Raw genomic sequence first — 17,766 nt, 5'->3', positions numbered from 1 at the left:
GGGTTCATAGTTCCTTGTTATTCCTGAGTGTTCTGAGCTTGGCCAGCTCTGCCCACCCTACCGAATGGTAAATGCATAGTCCACAGGACTCCAAAACAGGTCTAAAGAAAGACAAGGAGACCAAGGTGGACAGAGCCAGTCAGAATCCCCTCCATCACTGGGCAGGGTAGGCTCCTTGAATAGACAGTGTCTGACTACAGGAATTAACGGTCAGGTGGGACAATGCTTACCAGACTTCACTGGGAATATCTTTTGACTTGATCCCTGGACATTTATTTGAATGTGGGTGTTGTTTTGAGTATTGTGAATTCCCCAGAGGATTCTACTTGACCCTCTGCACATAGATGCTCATGTATGTTCATACACTGTGCCAGCCCCTACCTGGTGCCATTTATCAAGTTATGGGATAGAGTGTATCTACTTTGAGCAAGTCATGAGAGGACTAGCCCACAGGCACCAGCTGTCTTGCCCCTGACTGTGGTTGCACCCCACCTGGCAACCCCGGACAGCCACCCGTCTGATCCCACCTCCTGCGTGCGCTTCCTCCTGGGATGCTGTCCAAGGAAATGTGTGGAGATTCTGGGATGGTCCACCACTCAGAGAAAACAAATATCCAGGGTTCTTTTTAGGGCTTTCTCTGGCCCTCTAGTGACACATCCATCTACTGACTGACACCTGTCATGTCATTTTGGAGTTTCTGGGAACAGTCCTCCTGCTTCAGATCCAGGTTATCTTAGTTTCCATAAAGAGAGGGTACTCCCTAGGGCGCTCTGAAGGCTTTAAAACACCTAGATAAACTCTTAAAGTCATTTCAATCATCCTTTCTCTTCTAATTTGTTGAACATTTATTCACTTTTCCTTTTTTTCATGACCCTTTAGAGAGTGAAATTAAGATATAATTCATGTCAGTGATATGCTGTATCTTTTCAATTAAAGTTTGGGCCTTGCATGTAGATTGTGATGAAATGTTTATTTATCATTCTTAAGGTGGCAGTAGAGAGGCCACATGCCAGCCCTGCGTGTCCGCCCTGGCCGGTGTCCCTGGGCCCGGCTCCCCATGAGAACGTGGAGCGCTGCCCGTATGTGCTGTTGGTGGGTTTCTTTCTCGCTGGGGATGCCTCTTCCTCAGCTGTCAGGACCGCGTGCTCTGTACAGAGAGGGATAATGTCACAGCACCATTTGCCTCCTGCAGAGAAGAGGCCTGTTCTGCCCCTGGGTGAAAAGGAATCGATTCTCTTGTCATCCATACACTTAGAACTTGCTATACTTTTTTCCCTTTATCATTTCGGTTTGCCCACAATGATTTCCTCTTCTGCCCTCCTTCGTCTTCCAGACCAGCCCAGCCAGCCCGCACATCCATGTCTTAAGTAGCTTTGGAAGGATGGTGCTCTAGCAAGACGATGATGCCTTGCTGGCCATCAGATCTCGGGGTTGCGGACAGTTGGGGGGGATGTGCGCTGATACAAACTCGCCGCCTCCCACTGCAGCCGCTCCTAGGAAAGGTGTCCTCTTCCCTGCTTGCTGACCTTTGCCTCTAGCACTCCCAGAGTGTCCTGTCCTGCCTAGTAACTTTGTGGGTCTGAAGTTCTAATTCAGTGAGTTCAGCTCTCTCGTTGGGTGTCCGTGTGCGCCACGCTGCTCTGAACTTGTGGGGGTGAAGGTGAAAGCTTGCATTGCCCTGTCCGTGGCATCCCTGAGTGGAGGACTCGCCCGGGGTCTCATTTCCCCCTTGGGAAGAATCTAAGCCACTTGCTCTCCTGACTTGCTGGCAGGATCACCAAGATAGGCTGTCAGCTGGCCATTGAAGGGGCAGAGGGTCATGGTGGCATGAATGTCCAAGGGAACAGAGAAGCATCGAGTGGGCTGCGGGTAAAATAGAGTGTGAATAAGGAGAGGTGGTCAGGTGAGGGGAGCCCTGGGGGTGACAGGAAGCATGAAGAGGGAGGACCAAGACCAGAGCCTTCAACTTCCAAGAAGTGCCCTTGGCAGCAGGGAGGTGGGGGGCAAGGAGGGAGGGGGAGGGCGTCAGAAGCAGCAAGAGCCCATCAGAGGCGGGCAGCCACAGGAATGCAGGGGACCCTAGGGGGTACAGGCCCAGAAGGCATTAGGAAAGGAAACTGGGAATGAACAGCAACTTTGGAAACATTTATCCTTTCCCAGAAATGTCACAGAACAAAAGACGGGGCAAGTCGTTTAGTGTGATGCTTCCCCATGGGCACCCCAAGTGGTCTGACGCCTTGTCTAGGGGAGGAAGAATTGCTTCTTTTGTCCTGGAAGGTCAGTGCATGGCTGCCAAGGGCATGGGACCACTTCTTTCACAAACCTGCTGGGTGAGGGGAACTGGGGCCGGTCTATAGGGTCTAGGGGGGCAGTTACTGTGTCTGCCGCCTGGCAGGGAGTTCTCAGTTGCCAACCAGACCTACTGAGCAGGGAGGAGAAACTCCCCAGGCGGAGAGGAAGCGGGTGGGGTCTGGGCCCTCACACTGCACTTGGAGGATCCCACGGGAGCCTCCCTCCGGGACGCAAAGGCAGAGCTCGCTTGGAACATGGCAGCAAGGAGCTAGGCATGGTCCCAAGGAGCAGGTCTGCCTGGCGCGCCGGAGCTGGTAGGAGCCAGGGCCAGCAGGAGAGCGGGGGGAGCAGGGCGTTAGGCCTGAAGATGCAATTTTTCTTTTTTGTTCAGCCCAGTGGGGTGACTTAGGCGGCATTATATTGCAGACCCAAAAAAGGGCATGAATAATCCCGAACGAATTTGAGAGATTTCAATAGCAAAATAATAACAGTACTAATGATTCCTTTGATTTGCAGAGTACTTTTCTTCCAAGGAGATAAAAAGATAAACTGTTTTGGAAACATGAACAAGGGAAAGAAAATTGCCTGTGGTGGAGGATTGGGGAGCAAGGCCAAGAACATTCATTTTGGGGTCTCAGTGTACACGGGGGTGGGGAGGGGGTCACAGGGGCTTAGGCATCACGTCTCAGCTATAGTCCTTATCCCTGCAAGATGTTCAGGTGACTTTTGGGTGAAAGATCAGCCCAAGCCTTTTGAACCAGGGTCACTGCAGGAAAGGCAGGGCACCGAATTCCCTTCTCCTGTGCCTGGGAACAAGGACGTTTTAATTCAGCAGTGGAGGGGGCAGTAAGGCCAGGAACGGGCTGGACTCCACACTTGGACTCTCACCCCTGCGCCAATCCTCATTTAATGGTGGTTCTCACAGCACAGTGATGGGGGCCCCAGTCTTCCCTCAAGTGGACACCCCAGCGGTCATGGTGCAGGGTCTGGCTGGAGCTGCTGCCCTGGGATGTCCGTGCCTGTGGGTTTCACATCACATCACTGCTCCCCACAAGGGGACCAGGAGCAAAGCCTGCCAGCATCCTGGGCCCAGGTTGTGATAGTGTCACCCAGTGTCCCGAACAGAGTGGGATTTCATTTCCAGTTAGGAGCATGAGGCAGCGTCCAGTGCACAGGGACAGGACTGCTCCTGGGTCATTTTCTTTTCTCCAGTGGAAAGCCAGACTCATCCAGTTAGGAGAGCCCGTCAGATAAGAATACAGATACCTGTAGATCCTTGGGATACTTTGGTCGTGTTCACACAGAAAATGCTGCGTCCTGCTTTCTGCTGAGCTCGAGGCGTGAGCCGAACCCATCCCGTTGTCACTGCATAGGGGTCTCCACCTGCACGTTTACCGTGAACTTTTCATTAACTTTCTCCTTCTCACCCACTGAAAGAGCTAGGAGTCAAGCATTATGCTCTTTTCCCCCTTTTCCTCCTTTCCCAAAGGTAAAAATGAGTATTCAGGCTGGATACTTCTAGAAGTCAGTAAATGTCAATATTAGATAAGTGTTTCCTTTATATCACTGCAATTTAGCATAAGCTGCTTGGAAACAAATGTCTTCCGTAAGCATACAGCGTTTCCGTGAGTACACAGTCAATACCTCTATGAGGATTAAATAAATGTCAGCTTTCCCTGGGTGCGCCGGTAACAAGCCAAAGCCAGGGGAAGAGTGGCCGGCGCGAGCGAAGCCTGCGCCTTGCAGAGTTCTTCTGTTGCAGCCCTGGCTGGGGCGTGGAGGGTGGGAGGTGGCCAGTCATCTACGTCCCTGCCAGAATCAAGGGGAGGGGCTTCCTGGCAGTCTGGACACTTCACCAAGCCTCCTCCCATCCGTGACCCCACTCCTGAGACACACACACACACACACACACACACACACACAATTGCTAAAGTGTAGCGATGCCCAGAACTTAGAACAAATAAGCCATTTTCCTCAAACGGGCGATGAGCTCCCCCGCTGATCTTCCACCTGGTGTTGGTGTCCTCGTGTGCAACGTGAAGTTAGATTCACCCGAGGTCGCTTCTAGACTGTTGAGATGAACGTTGCAGTGGAGTCCGTTTGTGAGGACTAGAAGGAGGCGCCCACCAGGCTGGACTCTCTAGATAGTCTGCTCATGTGTCCGCGTTCACTGGACAGTTGGTGCAAGTTCACGTTCTTTCTTACACTTGGAAGACAGAGATCTGAAGTCTGGCGCTGAGAGCAGCAGCAGTGACCAGCAAACCTCACCCCCGCCGTTCCACCTGCCCCGGGGCCCCCGTACAGTCTGGGTCCTGAGGGCCATGTTTGTTACTCCTTCCTTTGTGGTCAAGCAGCATTTTATGACACCAAAGCTCAGCCCTGGGCCACTCGGCCATCCCTCATTGTGGGCCTACTATGTGGTAGGCACGGTGCCAGGGGCTGGTGCTGTAGAGATGCGTATGGCTCTGTTTCAGCCCTAGGGGAGCTCTCGGTCTAGTCCAGGAGCAAACATGTGGCCTCGTGGTTACAACACTGCGTGGCTCAGAGCAGGCAGACTGTTCTGAGGGCAGCAGGACCGGCTGAGGGCATCAAGAAAGGCTGCGCAGAGGAGGTGACGATTGTAGAAGACATCTAGTGTGGTCCCGATGAACCTCTGAGTGTGTGCGCAGGCCAGAAGGCAGGACAGAGGGTGGCGGTTCCAAAGCATTGGGTTCCGTGGTGGCTGGAAGGCCGTGTGTGGTGGCAAGTGGGAGAGGAGGCTGGGGGTGGTCGGGACGCCGGGCTAAACGTTTTAAGGATGGATTGTCAGAATTAAGTCTGTTCTTCATTGTTAGTAGCTTATGGGTCTGTAATTCTCTCTATATCATGGGTTCCAAGGACCAAAAAAAAAAAAAAAGAGAAGAATCAACATGTTATTTATTCTTGGTATTCCTTGAGTTTCACATGGGGGTTAAAAAAATGTAGAACTGAATGGAAATACACTCACTCATCTTCCTACACAGGTGTGCACAGAGGGGTGGAAATGTGAGCAAGAGAGTTAAGTGTGAATGACTGGCCTTAACTGTTGGTTTAGATTCCAGAAGGAAGGCCAAGGAAGGTAGTAGGTAGGTGCATTCTTAAGAGTGATGTGCTGGATAAAGAATGTGGAAGGGACCACGAGGACACAGAAGCAGAGGCGGCCGAGGACACACTGGACTGTTGGTTGGACGCAGTGCAATGAGTAACAGAGGTTACCAGTTTCTGGGCCCCCGGGAAGGCTGGCCAGAGACAGAGGCAGCCTAACAGTGAGGACGAATGGTAAAGCAGATGAGCAGACGGGGACAAGGATGAGACAATCAAGAGATACCTAGGGCCGCTGTGCAGATGACATCCTTCCTGTTCTCAAAAGGAAGCTAAGCCCCACTGGCTTTGAGGGAAACAAGGTTATAAGCCAAGTGATGTGACTCAGGTGTGAAAAATGTTTACAGGTCTCCAGCCCCAAGAAACCTTTCCTTCAGGAGTAAACATCATCACATCGACCACGTGCTCCGTGTTCTGTTCCCTTCAGGAAATGGGGCAGGGGAGGGTGGCTGGCAGGGCAATCTCAAGACTGGAGCCAAACTAGCCATTGTTGTGCAGAAGCAGACAGTGACATCTCCAAGACTCGACGTCCAACCCTAGTGTCTAAGGCTGGACCAGTGGACAGCCTCCCATTGCTGAAAGGCCAAGGGAGTCTGGGCCACCAGGAATGGAAGAATCAGTTCCTAAGAAGTAGATCAGAGAGTAGACTAGATGACATTGAAATTCTCTGCAATTCCAAGCTCCCCTGAGTATTACCTGTTAACAACAAGCTGCTTATTTCGGACCATGCCTTCCTCTGCTGTCTGCAAGGTAGATGATGTGTTATAGATCTCTTTGCCCAGCGCATGTTCTTGTAGGTGCCAGACAGATTCTTTTGGTGGTTGGTGGTGGTGGTGGTGATGGTGGCAATAACTGCACAATCAAGATGATTGTGATAATACTTAGGGTTTCTGTGAAGCTTCATGTGTTGCAGACCGCCTTCCACACGCACTGGTTCACTTCATCACCACCGCAGCAGGGAGAGGCGGCTCTTGCCACCATCATGCCCTCAGAAAGGTGCTGTTGCTTGACCGAACTCACTCGCCATCCAGTTCACTGCGCTGTGTGCCTCGATGCTTCTCAAGATGCCGGTAGACCCAATTCACCGACACTGAATAATGCATGAGAGGATCCTAAGCTGTGGCCTAAGATGAGCCATGTTAGAACTTGTGGGAATCCTCAGTGTCTAGGCACAGAAGAGGGTTTTAGGGGTTCCCTATGACAGTTGGGGAGCTGATCTCTGAACCAGGACCCCCACTGGAGGGCTTTCTCTTTTTGACTTCAGATTTTTTCTGAGCTGGTGCCTTCATCTTTCTGGCATTCAGCTTATCTTCAGGGCCCAAGGTTCCCAGGCCCCTCCCACCTGGGGAAAGGACAGGTCAGACTTTGGATAGCAATCCAGACACATTGCCTGGGTACTTCCTTTGGTAGTTGTTCTGACCAAAAAAGACGAAAAAAAGATTAAAAAAAAAAAAAAAAAAAGCAAGGCAGGGTCTTTTCTTAACTGGTTGATTAAAATATCCATTTCTTTTATCCGTGTACCACATCTTCCATCCCCGTGCCTAGCACACTATCTGGCACCTAGGAAGCTCTGAATAAATACTGAAATATTGGCATGAGATGTGAGGACAAATGAAAGGAAAGAAAGCTGCCCCCCCGACACCCCCACATCACCACACAGCACAGCGGAGGCTGGGAGCCCCCACAGGGGGTGGAGGAAAGACCCCGACTATTTAAAGTTTAGTTTTGCCCCATAGGAAGCTGTTCCTCTCCAAGTGAGGCCTTGGATGGCCATGGGGTCACCAGGATCACTGCCAAGAGAAGCATCCTCTGGCTGGCCACCCACTCCTCCCAAGGAACAATCAGCAGGGGAGGGTATAGCTCAGTGGTGGAGCGCGTGCCTAGCAGGGTTCAATCCCCAGTACCTCCATTAAAATAAATAAATAAACCTAATTACCCCCCCCAAAAAAAAGACTCCAAAACAAACAAAACAAGCCCCAAGAAACAATCTGGCCCTTCTGTTACCTAATGCGTGTCCGTCCCCATCTCTGTCAGTCACCTGCACATGTCACAGGTGACTCATCTCTGGTGCAGTGTGACAGCCCGCCTGTCACCCTTGGCGATGCTGGGAGCTATGACAGCTTCAGCATGATTCCAGGCCTGGCTGGCTCGTCACGCAGGCATTCAGGGGACAGAAACTTAGAGCTCTCTCCTGGAGACCCATCCCAGTGCCGCCCAGGGAGCGCCTGCCCCCGTCCCCTCCTCACCACCCCCGTTACAGGAAACAGCAACTGCCAGTTAGTCTCGCAGTGGCTTTGCTCTCCACGGCCTGGGACCTGCACTTCACTGTGCCACGCTGAAGGATGCTGGGGTTTACCCCACGTTCACAGGGAGACCCATCTCTTTGGGGAGCTGGACTCTGAAGCCTCCTTCTTGCATAGGATGCTGTGTGAGTGGGACCTGGGGTGAGAGAGCCCGTTTTTGTCTTGGGACCACACGGGTCAAGAGCTGGCTGAACGGTTTCGGATCTGAAACCAGATGAGCACTGCAGTTCCTACATTGGCCTGATGGTGGCAGCAGCAGCGCTTGCAAAGCCCAAGCGTGAGCTGAGAGCCGGAGGGCCCCGGCGGCCCCTTAGTGCTAGGAAGAGAGTGGGGCTCCCTGGTGAGGGTGCCCGGCCCTTCTCGGCCCCGGGGCGGCGGGGCTGGGGCAGCTGAGCGTGAGCAGAGGGCACGGGAAGGAGGAGCCGGCCTTCTGCATGGCAGCGGCTTCTGGAGGAGGCTCCCTTCCTTCCCCTCTTTCTGGTAGTGTGAGGGCAGGGTGTGAAGGGGGCGCCCGTGCACAGGGGCAGGAGGTAGTGGGCTCGATTAAAGATGCTCCCGGGCCTTCAGGTACGAACTGCTGTATATAAAATAGATAAACAAGAGATCCTGCTGTGTAGAACAGGGAGCCATGGTCACTGGCTTGTAGTAACCTATAATGGAAACGAATATGAAAATATATGTAATCAATGGATAATGGAATAGCTATGTTGTGCACCGGAAACCAACACAACTTCAATTTAAAAAAATGCTCAAGGGGCTTGGAAGGGCTGAGGAAGTGAGAGCGGTCTCCCTGCGGGTCATGAATGGGTCAGTCCTCCCAGGAGGGTGGCTGGCAGCCAGGAGCCCCACTTCTCCCCCAGGGGGCCCCCTCCCAGGTGTTTGCCCTTTTAATGATCTGGGAACCAATATTCCTCATGCTGCTCCCCTCTCCTGCTGAAAAAGCCAAACAAACCTGCTGAACTTAGCCCTCATTGTTCCTGATCCCCTGGGCAGCTTGAGAGGAGTTACTCTGTTTCACCTCTGGACAGAAACGGACACCATTAGAAAGTTGCCATGAGCGGTGGCTGTGTGTTTGGAAGTGTGTCTTTCCAGGCAGGGTGACCGGATCCCGACGTGGGTGCCAGTCACCCATGCCCTGCACTCTGCTGGAGGGAAGTGGAGGAGTCCTCTTGGCCCCGAGAATTCCTTACATCTTCCTTTATCTTCTGGGGGAAGCCATTGCCTTGTTCACCTTTTGAGAATTATGAGCAAGATGGACTGAAGGCCCAGGGTCGATCCATGTGCAGCAGAAAACAAGATAGTGAAATGTGGGCTGGAGGAAGGGCGAGGTCATGCTTGGAGCAGGCCTCCCCCGTCGTCTCCGTGTGGCCTGGTCGGGGCTGCTCGAGCTGGCCGTTTCTGTTGCCTGAAGTCATCAGACACTGTGTGACCATCCGTTAGGTTTTGGTTACCAGTGCGATTTTGGATGAAGTTTGCTCCAACCCAAGCAGCCTCCCAGACCTGAGTCACCACCACAGCCCGTCGCTGCCATCTGCCAGTCCTCACTGTCTGCCTGTCTTCCCGGGGGTGGGGGAGGGCACAGCGGAGGTGGGGAGGAGGTAGAGTTGTGCCATTCGTTCTACCGACAGGTCCACCGGCAAACGGCAGGTCGCCTTTTGGGCATCTCATGTCAGAGAGGAGAACCTTTGGCATAATGTTTGCAAAACCTTATTTGAAACTGCAGGCTTGATGCTAACGCAGGTCAGGGAGGAAGAGCAGAGCTGCATAATTTGAGAATTTGCTAAACACAAGAGAGACAGTAAACAGACGCTACAGCAACACGGTGTGTGCCCTTGGTCCTCCGCCTTCCTGGCCCCTTGATTTGGCCACCGGCTCCCCTCTCTCCTTTCACAAGCGCGCCCTTCCTTCTGGGCTTCATTAGAAGGGTGCACGGGGGAGCGAGGACGTGGTGAGAACAGAAAAGATTCAGAACCAGAGCGCTCTCACTGTGCTTCTGTCTCTGCCGCTAACCCCTGTGGTTGCTGTTTGGCACAGTCGTGGGGAGGCGTTACCAGGGCCTGTGGCCAGGTCCTTTGCTGAGTCTGCCTGCACTCTCTGTCCTGGTTAATTCTCCCAGCAACCTGATAAAGCCAGGACTGCTGTACCCATTTGCAGATGAAAACTACTGAGGCTTAGATGCTATAACTTGCCCAAAGGTCGCACCACTGGTGAGGGTGGAACCACCATTCAGACACTCATATGAAGATCCCAGGTGCTTTGCCACCCATCCCTTCAGGAAGAATTCTGGTCCCACTGGTCCCTCACAAGCCACAGAAAGCCTCGGCCTCGCCCGTGGTCCTCCTCCTTTATAACATGTGGGGCCTGGGGAGAGGAGCTGATGAAAGCGGAAGAAATCGTCTCTCCTAATGCAGAAGCACAGGGGAGAATTCGAGGAGCTCTGCTCCACGGCTGGTGCTGCCTGTCCCCTCCACAACCCAGCCCCGGTTCAGCCTAATATTTTGAAAGCCAAGTGCTGATTTCTTAACAAGGCTCCATCATCCCCTAACTTTCCTTCCATGGATTAGAAAAACAAGTTAAACCTCATTCTGCTTAGGGAGAGGTCAGCCTGGCATTAGCCCTGCTGTAAGGATGGGGCCACTCTACGTGAAAGGACACGCAAGACGTCAAAACCCTCCTTTCTGTCAAGTCTCGACGAGTAAAAATGGCAGGAGACCACATGGATCTGAAACGATGAACACTGGTCCTTAGGGAGAAATAGAAAGGACTCTTAGGAAGCAGGGGAGTCTGCACTCCGTCAGCCCTCGACTCTCCTCTCTTCAGCTCCAGCAGGTGCGTCTCACCTTGTGTCAGAAGTCGTTTCTGAAGATGGCATGGCTCTACCGAGGCCGTGCTGGAGGTCATAATATTGGCTTAAGATAGCCACTTGTGATAAACTAGCAAGACATGAAAGTTCTTCGAAGTTTTCAAAGCTCCTTTAGGTGCAACCAGTGGAATACAGAGGAAGGATGCCGGGCAGGTAGATCTCCGCGTGGAAGACATAGAGCCCCTTCTCGCTGCACTTCAGCGGAGCACACGGGTCGCGCTGGCGCTGCACTGCCCGCCTTGCCGGGGCTCCGAATCCCCGTGGAGGGGTGCCTGTTTCTCCAGGCACGAGCTTTGCTTGGGGTGGGGGGGGTCTCATCATCAAATCAGGGCAGAGGCACTCACAGATAGAAATCCATGTTTTATAGGTGAAAGCAATTGAATGATGAGCTGATCAGAATCAAGGAATACTATCTGGAGAAACGTATTACCTCCCTCCCCTGTCCTGCTGTTGATAATCATGGCAAATCTCTGTTTCCCTCTCATTGTCAGCAGATACTCATTTTCTCAGGTCCATGCCGCTGAATTCTTGCTGAGGGAAGTAAAACTCTATAGACACTGCCACATTTTTTTTAAGTGAAATTGTCTTTGTCTTCTTGTGCTGTGTTGTCCACCTTAAATGCTCACACAGGCAGGGCAGGGGTGTCTACGTCTTTCACGAGGGCTGTTGTAACCACATGGACTGAAATGTGTATTTTCAAAGCCAAATACGAGCTCCCTTTATGCCAAACAGTTCTGCTGCTTTTGCTGAATAGGGTTTAAAGCATTTGAATGCCCGCCAGGCACCAGTGTGTGGGGCACGGAGGTCACAACTTTCTGTAAATGTTCAGGTGCTCTCGTATAGCAACTTGGTGGGTACATGTCCATAAAAGGAAAACAAGTCTCTGGTGGGTGCGTTTTCTTGCGTGCGTTTGAATTCCCCGCGTCGACGCCGCGCCCCAGCCTCAACCTCGCTTCTGTGTGAATACTGCGCATATTAACTTAGGCGGGACAAGGGGTCTGAGAGCAGTTTCTAACCAGAAAAGGTCAGGTGGCTCGTGGGAGCTGCCTCTGAGAGGTTTTGCATCACGTCATCTTTTATTTTTATTTATTTATTTTTTTATCGATGTACCGTTGATTTATAATATTGTGCTAGTTTCAGATGTACAGCAAAGTGATTCAGTTATATATGTATAAATATTCTTTTTCAGATTCATTTCCATTATTGGTCAATACAGAATACTGAATACAGTTCCCTGTGTATACAGTAGGTCTTTATAGATAGTAGTGTGTATCTGTTAATCCCAAACCCCTAATTTATCCCTCCCCATCTTTCCTCTTTGGTAACCATAAGTTCTTCTCTGCTGTGAGTCTGCCTGTGTTTCGTAAATAAGTTCATCTTAGGATGACTTGCCTGGTGAGAATGGACTAAGGGATCTCCCTGGGTCCTGAGCTCAGGAGACCAGACGGGTGCTACGGCCAAGAACATACAATTTGGAACATGGTGGCTCTGTCCGCCTGTCACTCACGTCACTGTCTCCTCACAGCTGAGAAGAAATCTGAGAATCACTCCTTTCTGTGTGACTCTCAGCCCTGACCCAGGGCGGGGAGCCCGGGAGAGCCAAGCGATCGTCTGTGCTGATGGGGAGAAGGGCGCTCAGGACCCGCCATAGGTTTTCTTCCACCTGCATCTTACAATGTGTATTTTAAAGTCCACCAGCGATGCTCGTGTCCATAAAGGATGGATTTTCTGTTTGGTCCAGTGTGGAGATTCCACATGTATGTAACAGTGCACCCCGAGAATTCCTGTTGCGTTTTTAGAAAATCTTCAAGGTCAGGACAACCACAGACACTGATATTTACCTCCTGGTGAACTGGGATCTGCTGGCTGCTTGCTGTCATTTTATTTTTCAATTCATATAAAAAAGATGTTCTCATCACGAGGCCTCTGGGCCTCTTTCTTCAACCCAGATCACTCAGAGGAAAGCAAACGCAGGAGCTGGTGAATCCAGCGATGGGAGGGAAGAGCGGTGGGGCCGGCACCAGACTTCAAGGCACCTTCAGCCCCGCAGTGGCTTCTGTGGCTGGCTCGTGCGCGTCCCCAGGTGTCTGAGTAACGACGTGGTGATCAGAGAGATGAAGGGGCAGAGAGACACAGGTGCGTGCAGCTGGCAGGCTCTCGAGGAGAGACAGATGGGCAGACAGAAAGATTGAGCCAGCTGAGATGCGTGTGGGAGACAGACACTCGTCCCCCAGAGATCATAAGACTGTAGGGTTCAAAGAAACAGCTTTAACCCTCCCGATCCGGGTCGGGGGGGGACCGTCTTTTTCATGATCAGCTCTCATCCTCACTTTAAAAAGACCAAGTTATGTCGAGTGGCCTCTCTAAGGTCACACGGGCAGTCAGGGTGGAAGTGAAGGTGGAAACCCAGAAGTTCCAAGTACAAGCCCAGAGGTGCCTCCACCCCTCCCCACTGTGCTCCTGTCCCCAAGGGGCATGGACTTAGTGGATTCTTGGCAGCATAGGCCTCTAGGGTATTTCCTGCGTTAGCACATGGGGCGTGCTGGGGGCAGTGTCTCCACCAGGAGTCAGGAGAACTTGGGAGGGGGCCTCGGACAAGGGTCCTGGTCAAGGAAGGGTGGCTGGTGCTGATTCCAAGTAAGGTGCAGAGGTCTCTGTGCAGAGGTCTCTGTGCAGAGGCTGGGGGAAAAGTCGCTCTTGACGGGGCCTCTCTCTTATAAATGAGGCAAACTGAAGACACTTAGTAGCTTTGTTACAGTGAGGCTTTTATGGTGCCTGGACGCTCTTCCCGGGGCACCTGCGTGGGTCTGTCAGCCTGTCAGTCAAGGAAGACCTGGTTGAGGGACCAGAGCACCCTCATCAACTCGTCATCCTCCAAGCCTGTGACGTCGGCCCTAGACTAGAGGCCAGAAGCCATTGCCTGTGCCCGTGCCTGTGGCCTGGCGCTGGGCGTAACCCTTGGTGTAACCCTCACATTTAAAAGGGCCCGGGTGTCCTCTCCTCCCCGCCACCCAAAGGTGTTACTTATTGAGGGGCGTCCTGAATCGTTACGAAGCTGCGCTAAAGAGAGGTGAGGTGTTTGTCCCTCTGGTTCAGCGTCTCCAGATGTGTCGAGCCGGTGTCCAAGGTTAGGACAGACCTGCTGGGGTCCTCAGTCTCTCTTCAAGGCAGGACACCGCGTGGCTGTCTGCCAGCAGGCGAGGCCAGTCAACCTTTCTCAACAGAGCTCATCAGGAGAATTAAAACTCAAATGCCCTAAAAGACACCCATGGTATTAACGAATGAATTTATCCCTTCTGTTTCCAAAGTGGTGCTAGGGATGTGGTGTCCTTGGGAGAAGAGAAAAATAGTTTTCTGGGTGCCCCGGTTCAGAAGAGAGACCTCCATTGAGGAAGGCTGTCTAGGACTGCATTAGCTTCCTCTGGCCGGTGTGCAAATGACCACAAGCTTTAGTGGCTTAAAATGACACAAATTTATGATATTACAGTTCTAAACCAGTCTCACTGGGCTGAAGTCCAGGTGTCAGCGGGGCTGGTTCCTTCTGGTTCTTTCTTGGGGAAGTCTGTTCCCTTGCCTTTCCGGCTTCCAGAGGCCGGCCACCGGCATTCCTTGGTGTGTGGCTCGTTCCCGACAAACTCCGACCTCTTGCCTCTGTCATCACATCTGCTACCACTGAGCCTGACCCTCCCGCCGCTCTCATAAGGATGCTCGTGATGCCATGAAGCCCACAGAGAGAAGCCAGGGTAATCTCCCATCTCAGGATCTTTTAACTTAATCACATCTGCGAAGCCCCTTCTGCTTTGTAAGGTGACATATTCAAGGGTCAGGCACGGACATCTTTGGGGGTTCATTATTCTGCCCACGACAAGGGCCAAAGACAGAGCAGAGCCTTTCAGGAACACGTAGACATCTCTGTCTCTCTGTGTGTGAAGTCTGTGCCTCAGTCTCCCTAGTCCTAAATTAGAGAGGACCATCTCCCGCCCCATTTGTATGTATAACGTGCTTCGGGATGATCAAGCAAGAGGTGCTTGGTGTGGAAGGGCTACTGTAATATCCCACTATGACTTGTATAAATTATGCTACATTAATCAATGGAGCTGCTGCTAAGCCCGGTGCTGGAGTCCCTTGGGGAGAGGCTGGGAGGGGTGTGTCTATTAAGAGTCTGTAGTTAAACCTCACTAAATGATTCTTAATAGTGATTTACTTTGGCTTCATTAGCACGGGGTGTGGGAACGCTCCTTTAAGACGCCATATAGACGGGCCTCCTCCTGTCTTGGGAGTAACTGAAATGAAACAGGGGTCAACACAACAATCGCGTAAAACAGAGGCCACAGGGCCCTGGGTTTCCACCTGGGTCTGCGGGCTGTGGGCATGTTGGCTGTTTCGTCCCTTTGCCTCTGTGTCTGGTTGAGTTTCTGGCCTTTGGCTGAGGGTCCGGCCAGGAGGGAGGCATGCGGAGTGGGTGTCACGGGTGTGTGGCAGTGAGCGTGGGCTTGTGGGCTCAGGGATGGGCTTGTGGGTTCCTCGACACACCAAGCAAAGCAGAGTGTAGATTGTGATGGATTTAGACACCACTTTGGATCGTTTAGGTTTTAAGACCCCATCAGTGCACTGGGAAGGCTTCAGGAAGTCTCCCGCAGGTTAGAGAGGGAAGAAATTCAGGAGCTTAGCTCCCCACCGCCCAGCCCACCACCAGGTGCCTGAAGGCCCTGGAGAAGGCTTGGCTGTTGGCTCCTTGCCTTGGCACTCATCAAGGGGTGGAGTGACCAGCCCTGTCCTGGGCCAGCTCCCCGGCTTCCAGGAGTACAAAATGTGGGGCCTCCGACAGGTCTGTGAGTCTGCCCCCATCCTGCCCTCACCCCACAACCCCCCGCAGCTCTACCTCTGAAGCCCCATGAGAGACGTCAGCAGTGGACAGTGACAGCATCTTCAAACAGGTTCACAGAATGCTCAGCCCTCCAAGAGCCTGTGTCCAGGAAAGGTCCTGTTGCTGCTGGACAGTCCCGGGGATTGCCGCTGGCTCCGAGCACGGGGCTCCAGGGACTCAGAGGAGAGACAGGCCCCGAGAATGATTATAATCCCATTATGCAGAGCTCCCCCTATTTATTTCTTCATATGGATGCATTTGTATATATTTGCATTTTGTTCTATCTGATAATATGCATAGAATTCAAATTGAAATGACTTGAATCGATTTGAATATTAATGAGGCGTTTAAAGGCTGCCATTCCTGGCAGAGTTCCCTGGCAAGAGAGCTTGTGGTGCAGGAGTTCAGCCATCTCCTCGGGCACCAGCCCCACCAGGCACGGCCACCAGAGCCCAGGGCGGGGGAGGGGCATGCCCCGGGATCGAGATTGAGGCCCCTCCACGGCTCCCAGCCCCACGGCTCCCAGCCCCACGCCAGGAGCCCACTCCACTGCAGGGGGCACCTTGAAGACAGCCCCTCCGAGTGTGCTTCAGTTCTGCTCAGAGATCAGATGGTCTTAGCAAGGCCAGGAGGAATGCTTCCCACATTAAGAAAAGCCTGGATGGGAGGGTATAGCTCAAGGGTAGAGTGTGTGCTTAGCATGTACCAGGTCCTGGGTCCAACCCCCAGTACCACCATCAAACAAACACACAAACAAACCTAACTTACCTCCCCCACAAAACAAGCAAACAAACAAAAACCCCAAACAAACGAACAAGAAAAGCCTAATTGCCTTTCTCTTCGAGAACTGGGTCACGAGGGGCAGAGACGTGTGGCTCCCAGGCAGGTCCGGGCGAGGGTGGCACCTGCTCAGGGACCCATCCCGGTGCTGGACTGTCTGGAGTCCTGGAGCTGCTCCAGCACATACAACATACAGCACCTCCCAGGTATTTTGTACAGGATGATGACAATGTGTCCAGGTGCTCTCAGGGGGCCTGAGGGCCGTCAGCTCTTCTCGAGGCTCTGGTACGGAAACACTGGATGCTGGTCACTGCGGGACAGCCGCATCATGGCACCTGCTTAGGTCCTGGGCTGAACTTGCAGAAGGAACAAGATAGAATGGCAGGTGCACGTAAGGATGCCCCCGCTGGGACTCAGCTGGCCACCCTTCCTCTCTTTGTCTAGACACTCGGGGAGCAGTTTGTCCTAAGCCTGTGGTACCTACCAGGCTTCAAATATTTAAAACTCAGCATCAAAATTTGTTGGCCCATCGTGGAAGAATAGCAGTTTCCAGCAATTTAAATTGGGTTAACCATTGTCCACTGTATAGAGTATTAAGGATTAACACTTCTAAGTGATGCCCAAATCACTCAGTCTTGGCTAGTTCCAAGTTTAAACCCCTAACTTCCATTCTAGCGGCTAATTATGAGAGCAAGTGGTAATGAAAATATATTTGAGTCATTTAGTTCCCTCATCCACAAGGGTCTCGTGTATACCTCATTGTCACTTCTAATTCAACCATCTGAAAACTAAAATCACTTCACCCCCAGTTGTGGTCCTAATCTCAGTAAAGGGCATGCCTGTATTGCCAGTACCTCGCTCTGAAACTCGGGTCACCAGCAGCCTCCCTCTCATCTCCCCTGGCCAATCGGTTCTCTTATTATGACAGACCTTCCCTCCTTGGTCGCTCTTTTCTCTTCCATTGTCCCACTTACCCTCATCATTTTCTCCCAAAGTATTAGAGCATCCTGTCGATTCCTCACTTTTCTCCTAAGTCGTCTTTCACCATTGTCTTTCTTTATTACTTGTATCCTCCTAAGAGATAAGTCAGATTTACTCTTCCCCATCTCAGCCAAGTCCACTGGCTACCCTTACCCTTTGCCATTTCTATAAACGGAGCCCCAACACCTCCACCTGTATCTCAGTCTACACCATCGCCCCACATTGAAAGTGCTCTGCAATCTGGCACCACCTGTCTTCCCAGCACCACCTTCTCCCCATCCCTCCTTGCTCTCCAAGCTTCAGCCAGATGAATAAATAAATAAAAGACAAAAACAAAAAACTGATGTTCCTTGGAGAGATCACGCCTTCACGTCTTTGCGTATGCTGTTCCTTCAGCCTAAGTATTCTTTTCTCATCATTTTTAGAAATACTCTTTATATTTCAAGGCTCAGCTCAAACCTCACCTGTTCCGTGAAGCCACTTCCTGTTTGCAGCTCGGGGATGCTCCTTTCTCTGTCCTCCTCCCTCGATGTGGTGTAAATGTCCTGTTGTATCCGGTG

At 52.0% G+C, this 17,766-nt stretch overlaps 1 protein-coding gene across 2 annotated transcripts in view; it reads left to right on the top strand.

The window, feature by feature from the left end:
- KIRREL3 (kirre like nephrin family adhesion molecule 3) overlaps positions 1-17,766 on the top strand; it is a 487,625-nt gene that overhangs the window by 2,276 nt on the left and 467,583 nt on the right. The gene's annotated exons all lie outside the window — the stretch shown is intronic.

The sequence above is a fragment of the Camelus dromedarius genome, chromosome 34 (assembly GCF_036321535.1).
Source record: "Camelus dromedarius isolate mCamDro1 chromosome 34, mCamDro1.pat, whole genome shotgun sequence".
Classification (NCBI taxonomy): domain Eukaryota; kingdom Metazoa; phylum Chordata; class Mammalia; order Artiodactyla; family Camelidae; genus Camelus; species Camelus dromedarius.
The sequence above is the reverse complement of the archived record's forward strand: the minus strand, read 5'-3'. Positions and strand labels throughout refer to the sequence as shown.